Source organism: Tamandua tetradactyla, chromosome 9 (assembly GCF_023851605.1).
Source record: "Tamandua tetradactyla isolate mTamTet1 chromosome 9, mTamTet1.pri, whole genome shotgun sequence".
Taxonomy (NCBI): domain Eukaryota; kingdom Metazoa; phylum Chordata; class Mammalia; order Pilosa; family Myrmecophagidae; genus Tamandua; species Tamandua tetradactyla.
The window spans coordinates 104,170,637-104,189,894 of record NC_135335.1 but is presented as its reverse complement, the minus strand read 5'-3'; the positions used below and the strand labels follow the sequence as shown (position 1 = coordinate 104,189,894).

General features: G+C 40.7%; 1 long non-coding RNA gene across 1 annotated transcript in view; it reads right to left on the bottom strand.

Annotated features, from left to right (window-relative positions):
• Nucleotides 1-12,387: 12,387 nt before the first annotated feature.
• Nucleotides 12,388-19,258, bottom strand: part of LOC143646256 (uncharacterized) — a 49,187-nt gene continuing 42,316 nt past the window's right edge. The window contains exons 2-4 of the long non-coding RNA XR_013157421.1: nucleotides 15,781-15,948; nucleotides 13,483-13,649; nucleotides 12,388-12,839 (exon numbers count right to left, since the gene is read on the bottom strand). This is a non-coding gene — a long non-coding RNA (uncharacterized LOC143646256). The remainder of the gene's footprint in view (nucleotides 12,840-13,482; nucleotides 13,650-15,780; nucleotides 15,949-19,258) is intronic.

The window sequence follows — 19,258 nt, the reverse complement described above, 5'->3', positions numbered from 1 at the left end:
AATGTCATCCTCGTCCACCAGTCAGAGTAGGGGCTTATGGAGTCAGGTGATCGACGGAGTTTTAGCTCAAGTCCATCTCACAGTGGGTCCAGTGGGTTCCTGGACCCATTCTATGGTTATTTCCCCAGTTCTGGAATGCAAAACTGGGACAGACATATTCAGCAACTGGCAGAATTCCCTAACTCATCAAGTGAGGGCTATTATGGTAGGAAAGGGAAAGTAGAAGCCCCTAGAACTGCCCCTACATAGCAAAATAGCAAATCAAAGCAATACCAGATTCCTGAATGGATAGCAGAGATAAGTGTCACTCTTAAGGATTTGAAGGATGCCAGAGTGGTGATATTCCCATTCATGCCTCTTATTAGGCTATGCAGAAAACAGATGGATCTTGAAGGATCACAGTGGATTATCACAAACTTAACCAGGCAAGTGGTGACTCCAATTGCAGCTGCTGTTCTAAATGTGGTATCATTCTTGAGCAAATCAACACATCCTCCTGGTAACAGGTATGCAACTATTGATGTGGCTAATGCTTTTTTCCCAATAGCTGTTCATAAAGACCACCAGAAACAGTTTGCTTTTAGCTGACAAAGCCAGCAGTATACCCTTATGGTCCTACCTCAGACATATATCAACTCTCCAGCCCTATGTCATAATCTTGTCTGCAGGGAGTTTGATTGTTTCTCCTTTCCACAAGACATCACACTGGTCCATTATATTGATGATGTCATGTTGATTGGACCTAGTGAGAAAGAAGTAGCAACTACTCTAGACTTATTGGTAAGGCATTTGCCTGTCATTGGATAAAATATAAATCCAAAAAAAATAGAGTGGCCTTCCACCTTAGTGAAATTTCTAGGTCCAGTGGACATGTTGAGATATCCCTTCTAAAGTGAAGGATAAGCTGTTGCATCTGGCCCCTCCTACAACCAAAAAAGAGGCACAATGCTTATTTGGCTTCTTTGGATTTTGAAGACAACATATTGCTCATTTGGGTGAGCTACTCCAGCTCATTTACCAAGCGACCAGAAAAGCTGAGAGTTTTGAGTGGGGACCAGAACAAGAGGAAGCTCTTCAATAGGACAAGCTGCTGTGCAAGCTGCTCTGCCACTTGGGCCCTATGATCCAGCAGCCCATTTCTGGTGTGTCCTTGAAGAATAGTGGTGAGGGGAAATCCTCCCAGTGGACAGAACTTCAAGCAATGCAAATGATTGTTCACTTTGTTTGGAAGAACTGGCCAGAGGTGAGTTTGCATACTGATTCATGGGCTGTTGCTAATGGTTTGGTTGGATGGTCAGGACTCAAAAGGAGTATGATTGGAAAACTGGTGACAAAAATGTTTGGGGAAAAGGTATGTGGATAGACTTTGCTGAGTAAGCAAATAACATGAAGACATTTATGTCCCATGTGAATGCTCCTCAGAGGATGGCTTCAGCAGAGAAAGGCTCTTGTATTAGTTAGGGTTCTCTAGAGAAACAGAATCAACAGGGAACACTTGCAAATATAAAATTTATGAAAGTGTCTCACGTGACCATAGGAATGCAGAGTCCAAAATCCACAGGGCAGGCTGCGAAGCCGATGACTCCAATGGATGGCCTGGATGAACTCCACAGGAGAGGCTCACCAGCCAAAGCAGGAATGCAACCTGTCTCCTCTGAGTCCTCCTTAAAAGGCGTCCCATGATTGGATTTAGCATCACTAATTGCAGAAGACACTCCCCTTTGGCTGATTACAAATGGAATCAGCTGTGGATGTAGCTGATGTGATCATGACCTAATCCTATGAAATGTCCTCATTGCAACAGACAGGACAGCACTTGCCCAATCAGATGAACAGGTACCACAACTTGGCCAAGTTGACACCTGTCCCTAACCATGACAGTCCACCCCTTGTCAACTTGGCACATATATATATCACCTTAGACCATGCTTAATTTCCAAATGAAAACAAATAAGCACACATTTTTTCTTTTACCTGACAATACTCAACTGTCCTGCATATAACTGGAAACACATTAAATCTCTCCAGAATAGCGTGCAAATCCTTGGGCAACATTCATTCTTAAACTTGATATCTTACAACTTAAATAGTATAACACAAACAAAACAGCATTACAGTCCTCGTTTCTGTAACTGATCACGTGGTCGAAGTTCATATTTATCACTACCTTCTTCCACTACCCATTCCATGTTCCCTTTCCCCTCAGCAAGCACTTCAGCTGGCCGTGGTTCTTTGCCTAGTGGGGTGACCCAAACCTTCATTCCTGAAGTCTCAGAGCCATTAGTGGTCCTGCCTGGATTGTGTTGTTGCAGTTTTCCATTGATTTTAATCACAGGGCATGGTAGTACTAATAGACGCCCCAGGGGATCTCCTATATTCCAAGAAAACTCTTCTTTACCTCCATTATGTAGTTGCAGTCCTACTTCCTTCTGATAGTCAGGGTCAATTACCCCAGACAATAATGTAATCCCCTTCTTGGCGTGTTGATCCAGAGGCATAAGTAGCCCAAAGTGGTCAGGTGGCAACCTTAACTTCCAGTTCAGTGGTATCACTGTTGTTTCTCCTGGAGAAAGCACACCCCGTTTTGGAACTAAAACCTGTAGACCAGCAGAACTCAGGGTAGCAGGGACAGGAAGCAAAAATTTTCCTAGTGGATCACTAGGAGTAATAGTGAGTGGCACCACACCCATTTCCACCCCTTGGTTCCTGGATCCATGGATCCTGGCTATGGGAGAAACAGCACCATACAGTGGACGCTGATTCAGAGCATACACATGTCCTGGAGAACATTACCCCAGCCTTTCAAGTTTTTGCCACCTAGTTGGCACCGTAATTGAGTTTTCAAAAGGCCATTCCACCGTTCTATCAATCCAGCTGCTTCTGGATGATGGGGAACATGGTAAGACCAGAGAATTCCATGAGCATGTGCCCATTCCCGCACTTCATTTGCTGTGAAGTGTGTTCCTTGATCCGAAGCAATGCTATGTGGAATACCATGACGATGGATAAGGCATTCTGTAAGCCCACGGATAGTAGTTTTGGCAGAAGCATTGCGTGCAGGGAAAGCAAACCCATATCCAGAGTATGTGCCTATTCCAGTTAGAAAAAATCGCTGCCCCTTCCATGAAGGGAGTGGTCCAATGTAATCAACCTGCCACCATGTAGCTGGCTGGTCACCTCGGGGAATGGTACCATATCGGGGGCTGAGTGTGGGTCTCTGCTGCTGGCAGATTGGGCACTCAGCAGTGGCTGTAGCCAGGTCAGCCTTGGTGAGTGGAAGTCCATGTTGCTGAGCCCATGCATAACCTCCATCCCTACCACCATGACCACTTTTTTCATGAGCCCATTGGGCAATAACAGGAGTTGCTGGGAAAAGAGGCTGACTGGTATCCATAGAACGGGTCATCTTATCCACTTGATTATTAAAATCTTCCTCTGCTGAAGTCACCCTCTGGTGTGCATTCACATGGGACACAAATATCTTCATGTTTTTAGCCCACTCAGAAAGGTCTATCCACATACTTCTTCCCCAGACCTCTTTGTCACCAATTTTCCAATTATGGTCTTTCCAAGTCCCTGACCATCCAGCCAAACCATTAGCAACAGCCCATGAGTCAGTATACAAACGCACCTCTGGCCAGTTTTCCTTCCAAGCAAAATGAACAACCAGGTGCACTGCTCGAAGTTCTGCCCACTGGGAGGATTTCCCCTCACCACTGTCCTTCAAGGACACCCCAGAAAGGGGTTGTAATGCTGCAGCTGTCCACTTTCGGGTGGTAGCTGTATATCATGCTGAACCATCTGTAAACCAGGCCCGAGTTTTCTCTTCCTCAGTCAATTCACTGTAAGGAACTCCCCAAGAGGCCATAGCTCTGGTCTGGGAAAGAGAAGGTAATGTGGCAGCAGGAGTGGAAACCATGGGCATTTGTGCCACTTCTTCATGTAACTTACTTGTGCCTTCAGGACCTGCTCTGGCTCTATCTCATATATACCATTTCCACTTTACAATAGAGTGCTGCTGTGCATGCCCAACTTTATGGCTTGGTGGGTCAGACAACACCCAACTCATGATAGGCAACTCAGGTCTCATGGTAACTTGGTGGCCCATGGTTAAGCGTTCAGTCTCTACTAAGGCCCAGTAGCAGGCCAAAAGCTGTTTCTCAAAAGGAGAGTAGTTATCTGCAGCAGATGGTAAGGCTTTGCTCCAAAATCCTAAGGGTCTGCGTTGTGATTCTCCTACTGGTGCCTGCCAAAGGCTCCAGACAGCATCTCTATTTGCCACTGACACTTCCAGCACCATTGGATCTGCTGGATCATATGGCCCAAGTGGCAGAGCAGCTTGCACAGCAGCCTGGACCTGTCGCAGAGCCTCCTCTTGTTCAGGTCCCCACTCAAAATTAGCAGCTTTTCTGGTCACTCGATAAATGGGCCGGAGTAGCACACCCAAATGAGGAATATGTTGTCGCCAAAATCCAAAAAGACCAACTAGGCGTTGTGCCTCTTTTTTGGTTGTGGGAGGGGCCAGATGCAGCAATTTATCCTTCACCTTAGAAGGGATATCTCAACATGCCCCACACCACTGGACACCTAGAAATTTTACTGAGGTGGAAGGCCCCTGTATTTTTGTTGGATTTATCTCCCATCCTCTGACATGCAAATGCCTTACCAGTAAATCTAGAGTAGTTGCTACTTCTTGCTCACTAGGTCCAATCAACATGATATCATCAATATAATGGACCAGTGTGATGTCTTGTGGGAGGCAGAAATGATCAAGGTCTCTGCAAACAAGATTATGACATAGGGCTGGAGAGTTGATATACCCCTGAGGTAGGACAGTGAAAGTATATTGCTGACCTTGCCAGCTGAAAGCAAACTGTTTCTGGTGGTCCTTACTAATAGCTATTGAGAAAAAAGCATTTGCCAGATCAATAGCTGCATACCAGGTACCAGGGGATGTATTGATTTTCTCAAGCAATGATACTACATCTGGAACAGCAGCTGCAATTGGAGTTACCACCTGGTTGAGTTTACGATAATCCACTGTCATTCTCCAAGACCCATCTGTTTTCTGCACAGGCCAAATAAGAGAGTTGAATGGGGATGTGGTGGGAATCACCACCCCTGCATCTTTCAAGTCCTTAAGAGTGGCAGTAATCTCTGCAATCCCTCCAGGAATACGGTATTGCTTTTGATTTACTATTTTGCTTGGTAGGGGCAGTTCTAGTGGCTTCCACTTGGCCTTTCCCACCATAATAGCCCTCACTGCACGAGTTAGAGAACCAACGTGGGGATTCTGCCAGTTGCTCAGTATGTCTATGCCAATTATACATTCTGGAACTGGGGAAATAACTACAGGATGGGTCCAGGGGCCCACTGGACCCACTGTGAGACGGACCTGAGCTAAAACTCCATTGATCACCTGGCCTCCATAAGCCCCCACTCTGACTGGTGGTCCAGAGTGACATTTTGGGTCCCCTGGAATTAATGTCACTTCTGAACCAGTGTCTAATAATCCCCGAAATATCTGATCATTTCCTTTTCTCCAATGCACAGTTACCCTGGTAAAAGGCCGTCGGTCTCCTTGGGGAAGACTTAGAGGAAGGTCAACAGTATAAATTTGTGGCAGTGTAACAGGTTTCTTCCCCATAGGGACCTGGCCTCCCCTTCATTCAAGGGGCTCAGGGTCTGTAAACTGTTTCAAGTCTGGAAATTGATTAAGGGGCCGTGACTCTGTGTTTTTGTAATTCAGGTTAGACTTCTGTTCCCTTGACCTAGAACTCTTTTGTTTATACAGCTCCAACAAGAATTTAGTAGACTGCCCTTCTATTGTATTTCTAGGCACCCCATGATTTACTAGCCAATGCCACAAATCTCTGCGTGTCATATAATTTTGATGCCTCCTTTGAGTTTGCTGTCTATTATAATAGCCATGTCTACCCTGTCTTTGGTGATTAAGTGCTGCCACCTGGCTTCTGCCAACTTGGGATCCTGTCATCCCCATTGTGTTTAAGGATTCCAGCTCAGTGACAGCAGTTCCTACAGTAATATCTGACCTACAGAGAAGTGCAACCACAGAGCTCTTGAGGGATGATGGTGCTAGTCTCACAAACTTATTTCTCATTGTTCTGGTAAAAGGTGCATCTTCTGGACATTCCTGGGGTGTAAGAGCAGGCTTTGCATGATAAATCCACTCTAACATCCCAATCTCTCTAAGCCTCTGGATCCCCTCATCTACATTATACCAGGGCAGTTCTGGCATTTCAACCTCAGGTAATGTTGGCCACCTTTTGATCCATGTTTCAACCAACCACCCAAAGAAGCTGTTAACACCTTTTCTAACCGCTCGAGCTATAACATTAATGCAGAATCTCTGCTTAGTGGGCCCATATCAATAAATTCAGCCTGATCCAGCCTTATATTCCTCCCACCATTATCCCACACTCTTAAAATCCATTGCCACACATATTCCCCTGATTTCTGTCTATATAAATTGGAAAACTCACACAGTTCTTTTGGAGTATAACGTACCTCCTCATGTGTGATACTTTGTACCTCACCTTTAGGGGCCTGTTGGGACTTTAGTCTAGTTATAGGTCTAGAAGAAATGAGGGGTGGTGGGGGTGGGTCATGAAAAGAATTAGAAATATCTTCCAAGCCATTTGCTTCAGGGCTTTCATTTGCAGTTTCATCTGGTGAAACAGGATTAATCACTCTAGGGCTAATCCCTTCAGGAGGAGGTTGGGTGGCCAATTCCTCAAGGCAGGCTGGAGGTGGGGTGGCTATGTCCTCAGGGCAGACTATTACAGGGTTATCTAAAGAAGGCTCAGCATGGTCTAGGGTTTCAACCTCACCCCCAACATCATTATCAATCCATATGTCACCATCCCATTTTTCAGGGTCCCACTCCTTTCCAATCAATGCCCTCACTTTAACGGCAGACACCATGCAAGACTGAGATTTCAGTTTACGTTGTAAAGTTGCTACTCTAACAATAAGATTCTGAGTCTGATTTTCAGAGATCTCAAGTCTACAGCTACAGGAAATAAAATTTTCCTTCAGGATACTCATAGAAACCTCTACATCTTTCAGACGGCACTTAAGCTTCTTGTTTGAAGCCTTAAGCCCATCCCTTTCACCCTTTAATGTAGACAGTGTATATAACAACAACCAACCAACATCTCTATAACTCTTATTTCTACAAAACTCTGTAAAGGTGTCAAAAACATTATCCCCCAGAGTCTGGCTTCGTACAAACGAAGCATTAGGAGAATCGAATGATCATATTTTGACTATCTCCTTTGCCAACTCAGTCCATGGATTGGGAGTGTCATTCTGATTACGGGAATCAGAGTCCTTAGTGTCTCTGAGCCCAGTCAGAGTAGAAAACCATTCATAAAAACCCATTTTTAAGATTCTGTTCCTTAAGAACCACTCCTGGTACCAAGATGTATTAGTTAGGATTCTCTAGAGAAACAGAATCAACAGGGAACACTTGCAAATATAAAATTTATGAAAGTGTCTCACGTGACCATAGGAATGCAGAGTCCAAAATCCACAGGGCAGGCTGCGAAGCCAATGACTCCAATGGATGGCCTGGATGAACTCCACAGGAGAGGCTCACCAGCCAAAGCAGGAATGCAACCTGTCTCCTCTGAGTCCTCCTTAAAAGGCGTCCCATGATTGGATTTAGCATCACTAATTGCAGAAGACACTCCCCTTTGGCTGATTACAAATGGAATCAGCTGTGGATGTAGCTGATGTGATCATGACCTAATCCTATGAAATGTCCTCATTGCAACAGACAGGACAGCGCTTGCCCAATCAGATGAACAGGTACCACAACTTGGCCAAGTTGACACCTGTCCCTAACCATGACAGCTTTAAAAATCAAGTAGATAGGATGGGCTATTCTCTGGATACCCGTCATCCTCTTTCCCCAGTAACTCTTGTCATTGCCAAGTGAGCTCATGAACAAAGTGGTCATGTTGGTAGGGATAGGGGTTATGTCTGGGCTCAGCAATATGAACTTCCATTCAACAAGGTCAGCCTGGCTACGGACACTGCTGATTGCCAAATCTGCCAGCAACAGAGACCCATGCTTAGTCCTGATATGGCACCATTCCTCAAGGTGATCAGCCTGCTACCTGGTGGCAGGTTTATTACATTGGACCACTTCCATCATGGAAGGGGCAGTGATCTATTCTAACTGGAATAGACACATACTCCAGATATGGGTTTGCTTTCCCTGCATACAATCGTTCCACCACAACTACTATCCACAGGCTTATGGAATGCCTTATCCACCATCATGTATTCCACACAGCATTGCTTCTGATCATGGAACCCACTGCACAACAAATGAAGCACAGGAATAGGCACATACTCATGAAATTCTATGGTCCTACCATGTTCCCCATCATCCAGAGGGAGCTGTGTTGATAGAACAGTAGAATGGCCTTTTGAAGACCCAATTAAAGTGCCACCTAGGTGGCAATACCTTGCAAGCTGGGGCAATGTTCTCCAGAAGACTGAATATGCTCTGAATCAGCATCGACTCTATGGTGCTGTTTCTCCCATAGCCAGGATTCCTGGGTCCAGGACTCAAGGGGTGGAAATAGGAGTGGCATCACTCATTATTATCCCTAGTGATCCACTAAAGAAATTTTTGCTCCCCATTCCTGAAACCTTAAGCTCTGCTGGTCTACAGATCTTAATTTCAAAAGGACGACTGTTCCCACCAGAAGACACAATAATGATTCCACTGAACTGGAAGTTAAGATGGCCACCTGGCCACTTTAGGCTTCTCATGCTTCTGAATCAACAGGCAAAGATGGGGATTACACCACTGGCTGGGGTGACTGATCCCAACTAACAGGGGGACATAGGACTGCAACTACACAATGGATGCAAAGAAGAGTTTTCCTGGAATATAGGTGGTCCCGTAGGGCATCTCTTAGTACCACCATGCCCTGTGATTAAAGTCAATGAAAAACTGCAACAATCCAGGCAGGACTACCAATGGTCCAGAAACTTCAGGAATGAAGGGTCTAGATACTGGCTCACTGTCTGATGTCACCCCACCAGGCGAAGATCCACAGCAGCTGAAGTGCTTGCTGAGGGTAAAGGCAACATGTAATGGGTAGTGGAAGGAGTTGGTGATGAATTTGGATAAGGGCAATGTGACCAGTTACAGAAACAAGGACTGTGATGGTATAAATATTTCCTCCTTGTTTTGTTATGCTTGTATTTGTACATAAAGCAAATATCTTGTTTTCTTTTTATTATATAACATAAGTTGTATTGTTCATGTCATAGGATTTAAGTTATAGGATATCAAGTTTAAGAGTGAATGCTGGGCGGGCCGCGGTGGCTCAGCGGGCAAAGTGCTTGCCTGCTATGCCGGAGGACCTCGGTTCGATTCCCGGCCCCAGCCCATGTAACAAAAACGGAGAAACAGAATACAATAAAACAAGAAAATGTTTAAAAATGTTTCCCTTTCTTCCTTCCTTCCTTCCTTCTCTCTGTCTTTCCTTTAAAAAAAAAAAAAAAAAAAAAAAAAAAAAAAGAGTGAATGCTACCCAAGGGCCTGCACCCTATTCTGAAGAGATCTGATGCATTTCCAGTTGTACACAGGACAGTTGAGCATTGTTAGGTGAAATGTGTCTATTATCATGATCTGTTTAGAGATTAAGTATAGTTTAAGATGATGTGTATAGCTGCCAAGTTGACATGGGCTGGACTATGAAGGTTAAGTTCACGTGTCAACTTGGCCAGATGATGGTGCCCAGTTGTCTGTTCAAACAAGCACTGCCCTAACCATTACTATAAGGACATTTCATGTCTGGTTAATAAACCAGAAGGCTGGTTTATTAAATCATCAGTCAGGTAATTTCATCTGTGCTGATTACATCTACAATCAACTAAGGGAGGGACTTCCAAAATAAGAGAATACAACCTGTTGGATTTAATCCAACCAGTTTAATACTTTTAAAGGATAAGAGGGAACTTTCACTTGTTCTTCAGCCAGCCAGCCTCTCCTGGAGAGTTCACTGACGACCTTCATTGGAGTTGTTAGCTCGCAGCCTATCCTACGGAATTTGGACTCATGCATCCCTATAGTTTTGTGTGACACTTTTATATAATCTCATATTTACAGACAGCTCCTGTCAGTTCTGTTTCTCTAGCAAATCCTGACTAATACAAGAGGTTACCAGGGGATGAGGTGGGAGTTAATGATTAATTGGTACAAAATTTCCCTTTGTGGTGATGGAAAAGTTCTGGTTATGAATGGTGGTCAAGTGAGCACAGCATTGTGAATGCAATTAATAACACTGAATTATATATTTGAATGTGGTTAAAAGGGAAATTTTTAAATTATCTATATATATGTTACTAGAACAATTTATTAAATAGACTGTACAACACAAATGGTGGACCCTAATGTAAAGGATGGACTATAGTTAATAGTACAATTATAATAATATTGTTTCATCAATTGTAGCGAAGATACCACACAAATGCAAATTGTTAATAATAAGGAAAACTGGGGATGGATGGATATAGAGAGAGTATATGTGTTCTAGTTTGCTAGCTGCCAGAATGCAATATGCCAGAAACAGAATGGCTTTTAAAAAGGGGAATTTAATAAGTTGCTAGTTTATAGTTCTAAGGCCGAGAAAATGTCCCAATTACAACAAATCTATAGAAATGTCCAATCCTAGGCCTCCAAGGAAAGATGCCTTGGTTCAAGAAGGCCAATGAAGTTCACGGTTTCCTTCTCAAATGGAAGGGCACATGGCAAACACAGCGTCATCTGCTAGCTTCTCCTGGTTTCCTGTTTCATGAAGCTCCCTGGGAGGCATTTTCCTTCTTCATTTCCAAAGTCGCTGGCTGCTTCTGTTGCTATGTCATTCTGCTTTGCTCTCTCTGAATCTCCTTCATTCTCCAAAATGTTTCCTCTTTTATAGGACTCCAGTAAACCAATCAAGACCCACCCAAATGGGTGGAGCCATGTCATCACCTAACCCAGTTTAACAACCACTCTTGACTAAATCACGTCATCCAATCACATTGGAGATGATTCAATCACAGTATCAAACACACAGTATTGAACAGGGATTATTCTACTTCTATGAAATGGGATTTTGATTAAAACATGGCTTTTCTAGAGGGCATACATCCTTTCAAATCAGCACAATATGGAAACTCTGTACTTTCTGAACGACTTTTCTGTAAACCTACAACTTCTCTAATAAAGGGGAAGGACAATTTTAAAAAGAGAAAGAATGAAACACCAAGAGAAACAAAACCACAAGATAAGGGAGGAAGGGAGAAAGGATAGAGGACAGTTTGAAGATGGAGGGATCACAGTCTGTTAACGCTGTCTGAATCAATAGAACAGATAAGCCTACACATACTTTGCCTGTTATGTGTCTAGGAAATTCCCTTTCTACGTCTCTCCATTTGAGTTGGGTTCTATCACTTGCAACCAAGAATCTTTACTAATATATGCCTCTCTACAAAACAAACACTGCTATTTTTTATGTTCTTTTTCTCTTCATTTTGGTTGCAAGTATAATTAATGAAATAATTCAACCATATCATTGCATTTTTAGTTAATTCAAATACATTCTACATAAATAAATCACTTGTATGGTATTTTCTTAAGTTTCATAGGCTTCTTTGGTAGTTTTTTGCTTTTTATTTGTTTTGTATGTTAAGTTGTGTGAACTCACAATGATTTCTTCAAAAAATTTAAATATTAACTTTTCCAATAAAAGAAATAGCACAGCCCAGTAAAAAAGAGCCTCTTTTAGAATTTATTCCAATTGCTATGTTTCTAAAGGTTTTATCAAGTTAATATGTTCTCCATCAATTTTACTTTTTTATATTTTATTTTATTTATTTTATTTTATTTTATTTTATTTATTTTATTTTATTTTATTATTTTATTTTATTTTTTATTTTATTTTTTTATTTTATTTTTTTATTTTATTTTTTATTTTATTTTTTATTTTTTTATTTTATTTTTTTATTTTATTTTTTTATTTTATTTTTTATTTTATTTTTTTATTTTATATTTTATTTTATTTATTTTATTTTATTTTATTTTTTATTTTATTTTTTATTTTTTTTATTTTATTTTTTTATTTTTTTATTTTATTTTTTTATTTTATTTTTTTATTTTTTTATTTTTTTTTATTTTTTTATTTTATTTTATTTTATATTTTATTTTATTTTATTTTATTTTATATTTTATTTTATTTTATTTTATTTATTTTATTTTATTTTATTTTTTATTTTATTTTTTATTTTATTTTTTATTTTATTTTATTATTTTATTTATTTTATTTTATTTTATTTTATTTATTTTTATTTTATTTTATTTTATTTTATTTTATTTTATTTTATTTTATTTTATTTTATTTTCATAGGCAGGCACTGAGAAGTGAACCCAGATCTCCAGCATGGCAGGTGAGAACTCTGCCTGCTGAGCCACCGTGGCCCGTCCCCCATCAATTTTAATGCTTGAATATTGCACCTTTAAATTCTTATATGAAATCTTTTGATATTTTAACAGGAATTGAACAATATTTTAGATTGTTTACTATGTTTCAAGCCAATATGAAGTTCTAGAAGATGCTCGGAGCGAAGGGGGTGGTGCTGAGGCTGCAGTATTTATTTCCTTGGCCGTTCCTTGCAGGGCCACAGCAGGGTAGATGGTCCTTCAGCCAAAGGTCCTAGATCCTCCCCACAGGGATGTCTTCATGAAGTTGCTCTCTCACCCCTTCAGGTCTAGGGGGTCACTCTCCTTTGTAGTTTCCTGCACTTGTTCATACCTGTGTAAAGAAGGTCTCTGTTCAAATACTGTCATTTGCATATGCTCAGTTTAACTCACTTCCTCAGAGAAAATGACCCATAGATTAAGACAAGGGTGTTTGTATAACGTGGCACCCTTACTATGACTTTATAGCCTTATCTAGGTTTGTAAGTTTATTTATTTATGTATTCTCCCTCTCCTTTCCCCTCGCCCTCTCCCTCTCATGATCTGTCTTCTCCTCCTACCCGCAAAAGACTGTAAGTTCCTTACGTGCAAAGATGGTCTTCTTACTCTCCCTTGTATCTACAGTAACTAGTTCATGTTTTCCACACTGCAATAAATAGCACTTTCTATTTTTGGCTCTCGCATTATACTCTGACTTACTTTATTACTACTTATATTCTTGTTGTATTCTTTTCCCTGAGAAGGAGTTAATGCACTGACTATATATTTCTCCTCTGGGTCACTACCCTGCGTGCAGACATGATTAATAAAGGATTTCACTAAGTTCAAGGCCTGCAAGGAACCATCTATTCATTTAATACGATGGTCTTTGACAACATTCACTTGGCTCAGACTTTGGAAAATCACAAAAGATCAAATGCATTCTAAGAATAGTACGTGAACTGTCTGGGGGAAAAATAGACTATTCTTATACTTACATTTATTTCCTTTCAGGATGTGAAATTCTTTTTTGTTTTGTCAATGCATATGGACTAAATTAAGCTGGAAAGATTATATTCCCTTATTGTGCAATTTCATAATGTCTCTCTCCAAAATTGATATCTCTTAGTTGTTTTAAATGCCATTCTGTTAGAAATTTCTGGTACTAAAGTAAATAAAGAAAATGAAAGTGAAATAACATGGATGTAATTACACCTTGAAAGAAATTATAGCAACAGATATGGAAAGATAAAGGTACTGAAGGCAGGTTTGCAATGAATGACAGGTGAAATTTTTCAAAGCCAATGAGCTTTTATATTGCTTTCCTCAACAGTGTATGTCTAAGAAGAGCATAGCAAAGCAAATCATTTCATAGAAAATTAATATGAAGTAGATTATTTCAAAGGGCATCTTCACAAAGCAGTTTCCATCTTCCCATTGGATTAACAATATGATATAAGATTATGTCCTCCACTATAAGTCTTGGCACATACATCGTCTAAATAATAGCATTAGTGATCTCCATGGATTAATGAGTACATGGATTATAGGAAAAAAAACTTGTAGGAGCACAGATTTGGTAGAAACTAATATTTAGGTAAGATGTTATAAACATTAATGAAACATTTAAGTAACAATCACTTTGCTCATCTTTTTTTACAATTCAGGAAAGCTCATTTTAAACGATTTGTATAGGCCGTCTCAGTGGCTGAGAGATTCCAAACAGAGTCGAAAGGTTATCTTGGAGGGTATTCTTACACATTAAATAGATATCACCTTGTTGATCAAGACGTAATGGAGAGGCTGCAGGGAACTGCCTGAAAATGTGGAGCTGTGCTCCGGTGGCCTTGTTTCTTGAAGATAATTGTATGATGATATGGCTGTGGCAGTGTGACTATGTGTTTGTGAGAGCCTTGTGTCTGATGCTCCTTTTGTCTACCTTATCAACAGACAAATAAAACATACGGACTAAAAATAAATAAATAATAGGGGGAACAAATGTTGAAATGAATTTAGTAGATTGAAATGCTGGTGATTGGTGAAGGGGAGGGGTAAGGGGTAAGGTATGTATGAATTTTATTGTCTTCTTTTTATTGCTTTTTCTGAATTGATGCAGATGCTCTAAGAAATACAACTATGTGATGATAGCGTGAGTTACTGACTATATAACAAGAATGGAATGATCATATGAGAAGAATGTGTTTGTATGTGGTTATGTATTATAAATAAAAAATAAATAAATTTAAAAAAAGAAAGGGAGAGGTAAGGGGTATGGTATGTATGAATTTTTTTCTGTTTTCTTTTTATTTCTTTTTCTGAATTGATGCAAATGTTCTAAGAAATGATCATGATGATGAATATGCATCTATGTGATGATATTGTGAATTACTGATTATACATGTAGAATGGAACGATCATATGTTAAGGATGTTTGTGTTTCTTTGTTGCCATTTTTTTTAATTTAAAATTAATAAAATTTTTTTTTAATTTCTAGAGATTTGCACAAATGTTATCGTTTGTTTGCAGACAGAGATATTAAAATTTTATTCAGGTACATTAGAACTGTATTAAAAATGTGGATCATCCTTTTCAAAATAACTATTCTTATTATATAAATATATGTGTTAACATATAGAACTTGAGCTATAAGAGGAGATTCATATATTTTTTTAAATTTCCATAATGTGGGAAAGTCTCAGGAATAAAAGGCAAAAGAAAGATGTATAGCAAGTGAATGAATTGCCCAAAGGGCTGGAAGTGGAACTAAAAGAAAATATTTGGAGAGCAATTCTACATCTAACTCTTGCAGTTAAGGTTTTTTCCCTCCAAGTCTAAAGACAGATCTAACAAAGAGCAGGGTTGCAGTGGGAAGCGCTGTCATCTGACCCTGCCACACAGTCTTGTCCATTCTTACTGAGAGTTTTGCATCATTATCCCATAAATGTTTGGTAGCTGTGGCAGTTTGAAGCTGATGAACCCCAGAAAAGGCCATGTACTTTTAATCCATTCCTGTGGATGCAGATCTATTGCAGCTGGCACCTTTTGGTTAGGTTATTTCAGTTGAGATGTAGCCTGTCTTATTCAGGGTACATCTTGATGATTTTGCTGGAGTCCTTGAGAAGAGATGAAATTAACAGAAGCTCACAGAGGAAAGCTCAGAGAGCTCAGAGAAACCCCAGAGAAGCTGAGAGACAAGTGAAAGGTTTAGGAGGCGAAAGGGTGAGAAAGAAGAAAGGTACACCAGGAAATTTAAAGTGGGAGGGAGCGGTATTTCTGCGCTCCCGGGCAGAACTCACCAAACCCAAGATGGAGGGAGGTGAGTGCGCACGCAGCGGGGGCAGCTTGTAAGGATGGAGGTCAGGTGATGTCCGGAAGGGGCAGTTCATTAGTTCCTGAAGTCAGGTTGAGAGGGGCGACACAGCCTCCGCAGCTCCAGTTGCAGTGCCCTTCCCCGTTCCCCTGACCTAACAACAAGGACATACCCACAGAAGCTTAGAGAAACCAGAAGTTGAAAGCAACAAAACCTAGGAGAGAAGGACCAACCAACAGATGCCAGTCATGCACCTTCCCATGTGACAGCCTCTCTTCAGGGAAGGTATTATCCTGTAGATGCCTTAATTTGGCCATTTTCATGGCCTTGTATCTATAAATTTGTAAACAAATAAATCCATTTTTATACTGCATTCCAGCAGCTTTAGCAAACCACAACAGTAGCTTCTCCCTGATTCCCCCCTCAACCCCACTTTACCACCCAAAAAAAACCTCATTGAGAGGCAATGAGGTTTATGTATTTTAAAAGAAATGTCACCACAGTGGAGTGGTTTCCTAGAGTTTTCTACTAATAAAAGTTTCCAGAAAGTATGACATTTTTGTTTATTACACATCCTCTTTTTAGCATCATTTTCCAGAAAATGCCCCTGGTTAGGGCCCGGAGGTGGGTCTTCAGAAATAGAATTGGTAAATTCCCCACCAGGACTCAGCGTAACCTCAACTCTAAGACCTTGTATCTGTCCTCTGGATCCCCAATTGCTTTGTAACTTTTTAATTTCCTCCAAGTTACTGGACTAAATACCAAATGATGACAGTAAGTTTCCAAATGAGAAAATGGACATGTAGGCACTAGAAAAGGACAAAAGACACGCGCTGTCTTTAAAAAGAGCAAATTGACTAATGGCTGAATAAACAGACTTCTGCTACTGAGAGAAGCAAAAATAAACTGAATGACAATGTCAAGTCAAAAAGAGATTGTAATGGAACTTCCTCCTGACCCTTAATTACAGCAGGTTAGACCAGGAGATGGCTCACATGAGCAGGAAGCTATACAAATTAATGACTCTTACTAGTATGGTTCCTGGATAAGCATTTTCTCAGTATACTCAAAGCCATCTACATTACCAACTTTGGACTTGTGTTCCTTGGCAAGACAAATCTCTCTGAGATTCCATACCACAACTGTGCAATAAAACGAACTTCAATGCACATAAAAGTGATCTGGGGAGGGCAGTGGCTCAGGAGGCAGAATTCTTGCCTGCCATGCCAGAGACCCGGGTTCGATTCCTGGGCCTACCCACAGGGGAAAAAAAAAAGTGGTCTGGGGAATTTGTAAAAATGTACATTTCAAGGTCTTATTTCAAGAGAATTAGATTCAGTACATCTTGGGTGAGTATCTTATTTTCTAGACTTACGGTTTTCCAGTTTCATTCCACAACCTAGTATGTGCACTTGATTTGGCTTTTTAATTTTAAAAATTCTACTTTTAATATTCTTTATTAATTTCTTAAGCATTATGGAATGTGGAATGAATATTTTGTTGACAAAGTATAAAATAGCTAGATGCAGAGTTTGGGCAATGTACACAAAGAGTGAAAAATAATATCTTTTTAACTCAAAATTAAAATTCAAATAATCTATTCTAAGGAAACAATCCCAAGGGTAGGCAACCATTTTACACAAAGAAGTTCATGAAAAACATTATTTCTGTGGAAAAAAAAACAACCAAAAATAGAATAATGTTTGAATAAATTATGGTACAGGCATACCGTGGAGGTATTGCAGGTTTGGTTTCAGAATATCACAAGCAAATATCGCAATAAAGTGAGTCACATGAATTTTTTTGGTTCCCCAGTACATATAAAAGTTACATTGTTTTATTTTCCTTGAATATTCAAGCAAGTATCATGAAATATTACAAAGTAGTTAAAACTGTCGGCATGGGTAGATTATGATGATGAATTCTCTATAATATTCAACTTATATGAAATGTTAAAATTGTCGGTATGGGTAGATTATGATGATGAATTCTCTATAACATTCAACTTATATGAAATGTTAATGCTATATAAAAAAATACAAACATATATACACACACATATACATACACATTTATCAGTAAATCTCATCTAGGTAAATTAAAAATAAATGCACAGAAAAATATATGCATAAAATAATGCATTATTTTAAATACATTAAAATAATGGCAGCAGTTGATATATTTCTCTTATTGACAGAATCTTTAATGAAGAAAAAAACACATACTTACAAAATACTCATCTCACCTGCCATGCAAGAGACAGGGTTTCGATTCCCAGTCCATGTTTTGCTTCCCAAAAACGAGCAAAACAAACAAATAAATAAACAAAAAATTCAACAAATGGTGCTGCAATAATGGAATACTCACATGGAAAAATAATGAAATGTGACCCCACCATACAGCATAAAAAATAATCATCTTAAAGCTATTTGATCTCACATATGAGTACTTCTGTGACGATGTTCTCCTGCTCCAACCTCACAGGCTCATTCCACACATCCTTTCTGGTACCTGAAGATCCAGCTAAAATGGTGCAAGGAAAGCAAGGTCATACAATCCCGCAGAGCTGAGATCTTTCCATCCTCCCTTCCCTCCCTCCTCTCTCCCTCCCTCCCTCCCTCCCTCCCTCCCTCCCTTTCTTCTTTGCCACCCTTTAGCCTAAAACGCATGAAGTCATGACCCCAGAGGGGCAATGCAGTCAAAAGGAGCCACACACCTGAAACAGGCTGCAAGATAAAGCCCCGGACCTGAGCTTCTCTAAGGCCATGGGGGCTACCAGAGGCTACAGCAATATTTAAACCTCCTCATCTGTTTTCTTAGCCTTTTCTCTCAGATTTGCTCTCCTGAAAGCCCCCACCCTGCACCCTTCCAACATGTCACTTGAGAAAAGGGGGGCAACCTGGCCTCTCTCCAGATACCCATATCCCCCCACCCCCCTCCCCACAAGCCCCAGCACCCCTCCACTAGAGCAGGGTCCTGTCCCACCTGCCCGGCCAAGATACAATTTCCACGCCGCCCGTTTTCACACACCAGCATCCTTCCCCACCAGCACCCCCCCACACCCTTCATAATGCAAAATTATTTTTATACAGAAAAAGGGTCTTTCCTCATGTGCCCGCCCTCAGCGACTTGGCGGGCAGCCTTGGCGTTTTCAATAGGAAGTTTCTGAATCTTTCTGCCCCGGAAAGGAAGGGACGGTGTCCTGGGACCAAGCTCCAGAAACGGGGAGCCAGCAAACCCGGTGTCGGAGAAGCCCCAAGCAGGGGACCCCCAAGAGGGGAACGGAAATGAAATAGGGGGCGTGCCAATATTTGCAAACCTCTGTTTTGCACATCGTGGTAGGCATACCACCCACACACTAGGGTGGCCGCGCTCCTCCCTCCTGCCCCTGCCCGCCGCCCCCTCCTCTCCCTCAGGCCTAATGGAGGCCCTCTGAGCCCTGGTTTCTTTCGTTTGTGTTCCTG